The sequence below is a fragment of the Papio anubis genome, unplaced genomic scaffold (assembly GCF_008728515.1).
Source record: "Papio anubis isolate 15944 unplaced genomic scaffold, Panubis1.0 scaffold798, whole genome shotgun sequence".
NCBI classification, from domain to species: domain Eukaryota; kingdom Metazoa; phylum Chordata; class Mammalia; order Primates; family Cercopithecidae; genus Papio; species Papio anubis.
In genome coordinates this window covers 17902-24230 of record NW_022168204.1, presented here as the reverse complement: position 1 = coordinate 24230, position 6329 = coordinate 17902, and the positions used below count along the sequence as shown (strand labels likewise).

The following is a 6329-nucleotide window of genomic DNA, read 5'->3' as shown; positions in this document are numbered from 1 at the left end:
TTAAAGGGCAAGCTGCAAATAGAGGTGGAATAATGAGAATAAGTTCTGTAAGGCCTGAGGGGAAGGAAACACATGGAGGTGGTCAGCTCCATGCCCCCCAAAAAAATGCTCTTGAAAAAGCCTTTACGATCCTTTGTATAAGAGGAAGGTGGGGGGAGCACTAAACCATTCTAAGACCAAGTTATAACATTGACAATGCTGACTCCCTACAACCAAGTCAGAGGAAGTATGTTTGGAGTCTAGGAAGCACAGTCATGTGTTGCATAAGGATGAGGGTACATTCTGAAAAATGTGTCGTTAGGTGATTTTGCTGTGTGAACATCACAGAGTGCACTTACGCAAACATAGATGGGATAGCCTACTACACACCCAGGCTATATGGTGTGGCCTATTGCTCCTAGGCTACGAACCTGAACAGCATGTTGCTATACTGAATACTGTAAGCAATGGGAACATAATGGTAACTATTTATGTATCGAACATATCTAAATATAGAAAAGGCACAGTAAGAATACAGTATAAAAGATTTTTAAAAAGTATATACCTGTATAAGGCGCTTACCATGAATGGAGCTTGTAAGACCAGAAGTTGCTCTGGTTGAGTCAGTGAGTGGGTGGTGAGTAAATGTGAAGGTCTAGGACATCACTCTATGCTACTGTAGACTTTACAACACTGTACACTTATACATTATAAAAAATATTTTTTCTTGGCCGGACATGGTGGCTCACGCCTGTAATCCCAACACTTTGGGAGGCTGAGGTGGATGGGTCGCTTGAGTTCAGGAGTTTCAGACCAGCCTGGGCAATACACCATCACTACAAAAAAATTAAAAATTAGCTGGAGGCACACACCTGTAGTCCCAGCTACTTGAGAGGCTGAGGTGGGAGGACCACTTGAGCCCAGGAGTTCAAGGCTGCAGTGAGCCATGATTGTATCATTGCACTCCAGCTTGGGTGACAGAGCAAGACTCTGTCTCAAAAAATACATATTTTTTCTTTCTTCAATAACTAATTAACCTTATCTTACTATAACTTTTTCACTTTATAAATTTTTAATTTTTTTACCTGTTTCACTCTTTTGTAATAACACTTAAACACACATTGTACAGGTGTACAAAAATATTTTCATCACGTATATCCTTATTCTCTAAGCTTATCTACTTTTACAATTTTAATTTTTATTATTTTTACTTATTTTTAGTTTTTTTAATGGAACGCATCACAATTTGTGTGTCATTCTTGCACAGGAGCCATGTTACTACTCTGTATCATTCCAATTTTAGTATGTGGGCTGCCAAAGTAAGCACAGTTTTGAAACTTTTTTGTTAAATTCTAAGACCAAACACACACATTAGCCTAGGCCTACACAGGGTCAGGATCATCAGTATCATGGTCTTCCATCTCCACATCTTGTCCCCCTCTGGAAGGTCTTCAGGGGCAGTAACATTCACGAAGCTGTCATCTCCTATGCTAACAATGTTTTCTGGAATACCTCCTGGAGGACCTGCCTGAGTTTGTTTTACACCTAACTGTTTTTTTTTAATAAGTAGAAGGAGTCCGCTTGAAAATAATGATAAAAGGTATGGTATAGTAAATACCTAAACCAGTAACATAGTTGTTTATTGTCATTATCAAGTATATGTTCTATACATAATCGTATTGCTAGTCTTTTATATGACTGGCAGAGCAATAGTTTGTTAATACTTGTATCACAAACACGAGTAATGCATTGCATTGCATTACAGTGTTAGGGCTGCAACATTACTATGACCACAATGCCACTAGGCAATAGGAAATTTTTAATTCCATTGTAATTTTATGGGACCACAATTGTACACGTGGTCCTGCAATTGAGCAAAACATCATTATAGGGCACATGACTGTAGCTTTTGGGCAAGTGGGTCTCAATCCTGCCTGCATATTAGAATCACCTGGAGAGCTTACAAAACTCTTGCTGTCCGGGCTGCCCTTTGAACTAATTAAATCAGAATATTTGGGTGTGAGACCCAGGAATTGGTATTTTTCTTTATTTATTTTTAAAATTAGGTAATTCGATGGACTGATTTACTTACTTATAGCTGTCAGTATTTTTGAAACTCCCTGGGTGATTTCAATGTGCAGTCAAGGTTGAGAACCATGAATTAAACAGTAACAAAGCAGAGTTTTATAAAGGACTGTAATGTGTGTTTAGTTTTATGTTTCCTCAAATGGTGCTTTCTTTTATAGCTGGCATGCAATATGGGCAATTAGTATTAGTGTTCATCTTAGTCCATTTGGACTGCTATAACAGAATTCTATAGACTGGGTGGCTTATAAACAACAGAAATTTATTTCTTTCAGTTTTGAAGCCTAGGAAGTTCAAGATCAATTTGCCGGCAGATTCAGTGTCTAGTGAGGGCCCACTTTCTAGTTCATACAGGGTGGTGTTCTCTCTGTGTTCTCACATGACAGAAGCGTCAAATGAGCTCTCTGGGGCCTCCTTTATAAGAGCACTAATTCCATTTATGAGGCCTTCACCTTCATGACCTATTCACCTCCCAAATGCCTCACATCCTAAATACCATCACATTGGGGATTATGTTTTAACATGTAAATTTGGAGAGACACAAACATTTAGTCTATAGCAGTGTTGGGAAGTCATTTTAGTACTGAGATATATGTAAGGAGAATACCTAATCAAGGGGCCAAGTCTGGGGCCGGACATTGGGCAGGCAGTTGGCTGGCAAAGCTGATGCCTTTCTCAGAGATGGGTTTCTGAGAGCTTGTAGGCTTGACACTTGGTGTAATTGGAAAATCCGTTGCTACCAGGTGATCAAAGTGGAGCTAAGGTGTGAGAGTTAGGTAGGCAGGCAGGTAGGTAGAGGGTTGTCAGAAAAGGTAGAGTGTACCTGGGATTCAAGGTTAAGATAAGGTGGAGAGGTATACAACATGAAAGCCCCAGAGATCAGATGCAGCACTGGAATGGGCTCAGGGAAGGAAGGTGCTTCGATTTGCCTATACTAGAGTCCTTTATTCAAGTGCAGGCAGTGGTCTCTCTTCCCCTGGGCAGGAGTTTTCGAATTTTACAGGAAGGGTCTGCTAAGCTATCCACTTCATGTTAGGTCCTAATTTATTTCATCTTCAGTGTTTTCTAGTCAAGAGTCAACTTCTCTGGTTGAGGTCAAATTTCTGTGGCACCTGAGATTCCCCTGGCTAGGGAAGCTGTGTGCTGGTATGGTGGGGTTGGGTACACCAGGCCATTTCTTCATGATTGAGGTCCTTGTCTACTGTGGCCCAGATGCCTTCAGGGTCTTATTGTTAAGATGGTACACAACAAAATGTGTTGCAATTCTTTCAAGGACATTAATTAATTCATTCACTTACCCAAAAGCTCTTACTTAGAGGGCATGATAAATTTCAGGTGCTTAACTGTGGGTGGGGGAAGGGGCAGGTCCCAGTCTTCTGGGGAAGACAAACAATTCCAATAGTGCTGAAGGAGTACACAGGACAAAAAGGATGTGAAAAAGGAAGAGTTTCTAGAGGTATTGATTCCTAAGGAATGAGTAGGAGGGAGCTCCCGAGGCAAAGAGAGCTGAGAGGGACATTCCAGGCAGAGAAGACAGGGAAGAAAAATATGTTTCTGCTGGAGGCCATGTGCAGATCAGTACAGATGGGGTATTACGTGTGATGCAGGGAGGGGTACAAGATGCAGATAAATAAGTAGGCAGGAGTCAGATGATGAAGGACCCGTGGGCTATGCTAGGGAGCTTGAACTTCATCTTATGGGCAATAGGCAGTCACTAAAGCAATGTTTCGGTTTTTGGCTACATATTGGAATCTCTTTGGGAGCTTTAACAATACTGATGCCTGGATGCCAAATCTGGATATTCTGATTTAATCAGCCTGGGGTGCAGCCCAGGCATCAGGATATTTGAAATCTGTCCAGATGATTCTACTGTGCAGGCAGGGTTGAGAGTCACTGCATTAAAGGGTTTCAAACAAGGAATTGACATTCTTTGGGGCCTGTTTTTAGAAAGCTCATGCTGGTACAGGTGGACGAGTAGCCAGAGGCAAGAACCAGCTTGAAGGCTATTACAATAGTCCAGGTGAAAGATGATGTAGAACTGACCAAGAGCAACAGTTGCAGTACTGAGAGAGGTTTAGGTTGTTAAATTGGCAAGACTTGGGTGATTGACTATCTGTGCGAACTGAGAGAGAGGGAGGAATCAAGAACGACTCCTACAGAAATTTGAAGCACCATACCTTGCCGGTAGGGTTGTAAAATGGTGTGCTCACCTTGAAAAATAGTTTGGTGGTTCCTCAAAAGCTTAAACATACAGTTACCAAATGATCCAGCAATTCTAATCTTGGGTATATACTCAGCAACTCTAAAACTAAGTAAAACATATGTCCACGCAAAAACCTGTATGCGGATGTTCATAGCAGCATTATTCATAGTAGCCCAAAAGTGGAAACAACCCAAATGTCAGTTGCCTGATAAAGAAAGAAAATGTGATAAATCTATGCAAAGGAATATTTTTCAGCCATATAAAGGAATGAAGGACTGATGCATGCTACAACATAGATGAACCATGAAAACATTATGCTAAGTGAAAGAAGTCATCACAAAATAGCATATATTGTACAATAGCATTCATATGAAATATACAGAATAGGCAAATCCAAGGAGACAGAACACAGATTCGTTGTTTCCAGAGACTGGGAGAGGGGAGGATGGGGAGTGACTGTTAATGGACAAGTGGAACTTTTTCAGGTGTAATGAAATGTCCTAAAACTAGATTGTGGGGACTGGTTGAGAAACTTTGTGAATTTACTAAAAAGCACTAAACTGTACACTTTAAAAAAGCAAATACTATGGTATGTGATATCTCAATAAAAAAGAATGACTTCCAAGTGCCTACCTTGACTGGCTAGGTTAATGCTGATGTCAGAAAATAATGTAGAGAACACAAGTGAAGAAACATATTTGGCAGGGACTGGTGCCTGTGGGGCCTCTAGGTGCTGATATCTAGCAGACAGGTAGATGATGAGGTTGGAGCTTGGACAGATGTCTTGGCAGGAGACAGAAATTTTGGAGTTATCAACTTGGAAATAGAAGGTTATTGATGTTGTGGGAAATGATGCAGTTACTTAGAAAAAAAGTGTAGTGTGTGAGGACTGGAGGCCAAGCAAAGATCCCTGGGGAACACTAGCATTTAAGGGGTGGTAGAAGAGCTCATGGAGGAGTCAAAAGAGGAGCTGTCAGAGCGATTTGAGGAAAAGCAGCCAAGTGGGAGAAGGGGATTGTCATGGCATCCCAGAGTATTGAGATAGAAGGAAGATCCAATTTAAATGTCATTATATAATTAAGTCTCTGCTCGTATTTCTAGTACTAACCCATACTGGCCCTGTTTTAAAGATATGGATAAGATGACTTGTTCAATTATAAATCCTCTACAATAGACGCTTTTACAAATCCTGGTCCTTCTGACAGTTTTATTCTGCCCCCAACCCTACAAAGGCAGAGGTCACCTATCCAGGGAAGAATTAGTTCTTCCACTTTCTGTAGCCCCATTACTTGCGCGGGTACTCTTGGAGACAAGGAGAAGAGGGGCTGTCCCTGGAGGACTGAAAAAATGAGCTATCAGAGTGGACTCTATATAGAGAGCTGGACAGGTTTTTCCTGTTAATCAAGCAAGAGTAACCAATCGGATGTAACTTTAGCAGCACTTAGCACCTTCCTTGAATCTACATCTCTTCTTCCCACGTCCCCCAAGTTGTTCTGCCTCACATGTTGACAGTAATATTAAGAGCTGACTGCTGCGTGCAGTGGCTAATGCCTGTAATCCCAGCACTTTGGGAGGCTGAGGTGGGAGGGTGGTTTGAGCCCAGTAGTTCAAGGCCAGCCTGGGCAGCATAGTGAGACCCCTATCTTTATAAGAATAATAATAATAAAGGAGCTGATGTTTATTGTTTATTATATGACCGACGTAAGCATTTACTTATTTGGTCCTCAAAATAATCTCATAAGTTAAGTACTGTTATTCTTCTCATTTAGGAGATGGAGAAAATGAGGCACAGAGAAGCTAAGTAATTTGCCTGATGCAAGAGAGTGGTAGAGTCAGGGTGGACCCAGGCAGCCTGACTCTAGGAGCACTTAGTCTTAACCATCACCCTACCAACCTCTCAGTAAGCAGCACCAAGCAGTGTGGTGCAGCAGTAAAGAGAGTGAATTTGAAGTCCATCGAGTCCAAGCCTCTATAACCTAGCAGCTAGCTGTGTTACATTTGGCAACTCATGCAACCTCTCTGAGTCTCAGCTTTCTAATCTATATAATAGGGCTATTACTCT

At 41.3% G+C, this 6329-nt stretch overlaps 1 non-coding gene across 1 annotated transcript; it reads right to left on the bottom strand.

Annotated features, from left to right (window-relative positions):
• Positions 1–1202: 1202 nt before the first annotated feature.
• On the bottom strand, positions 1203–1306 carry LOC116273517. The gene has a single exon (XR_004181830.1). It is a non-coding gene; the product is annotated as a U6 spliceosomal RNA (small nuclear RNA).
• Positions 1307–6329: the final 5023 nt, after the last annotated feature.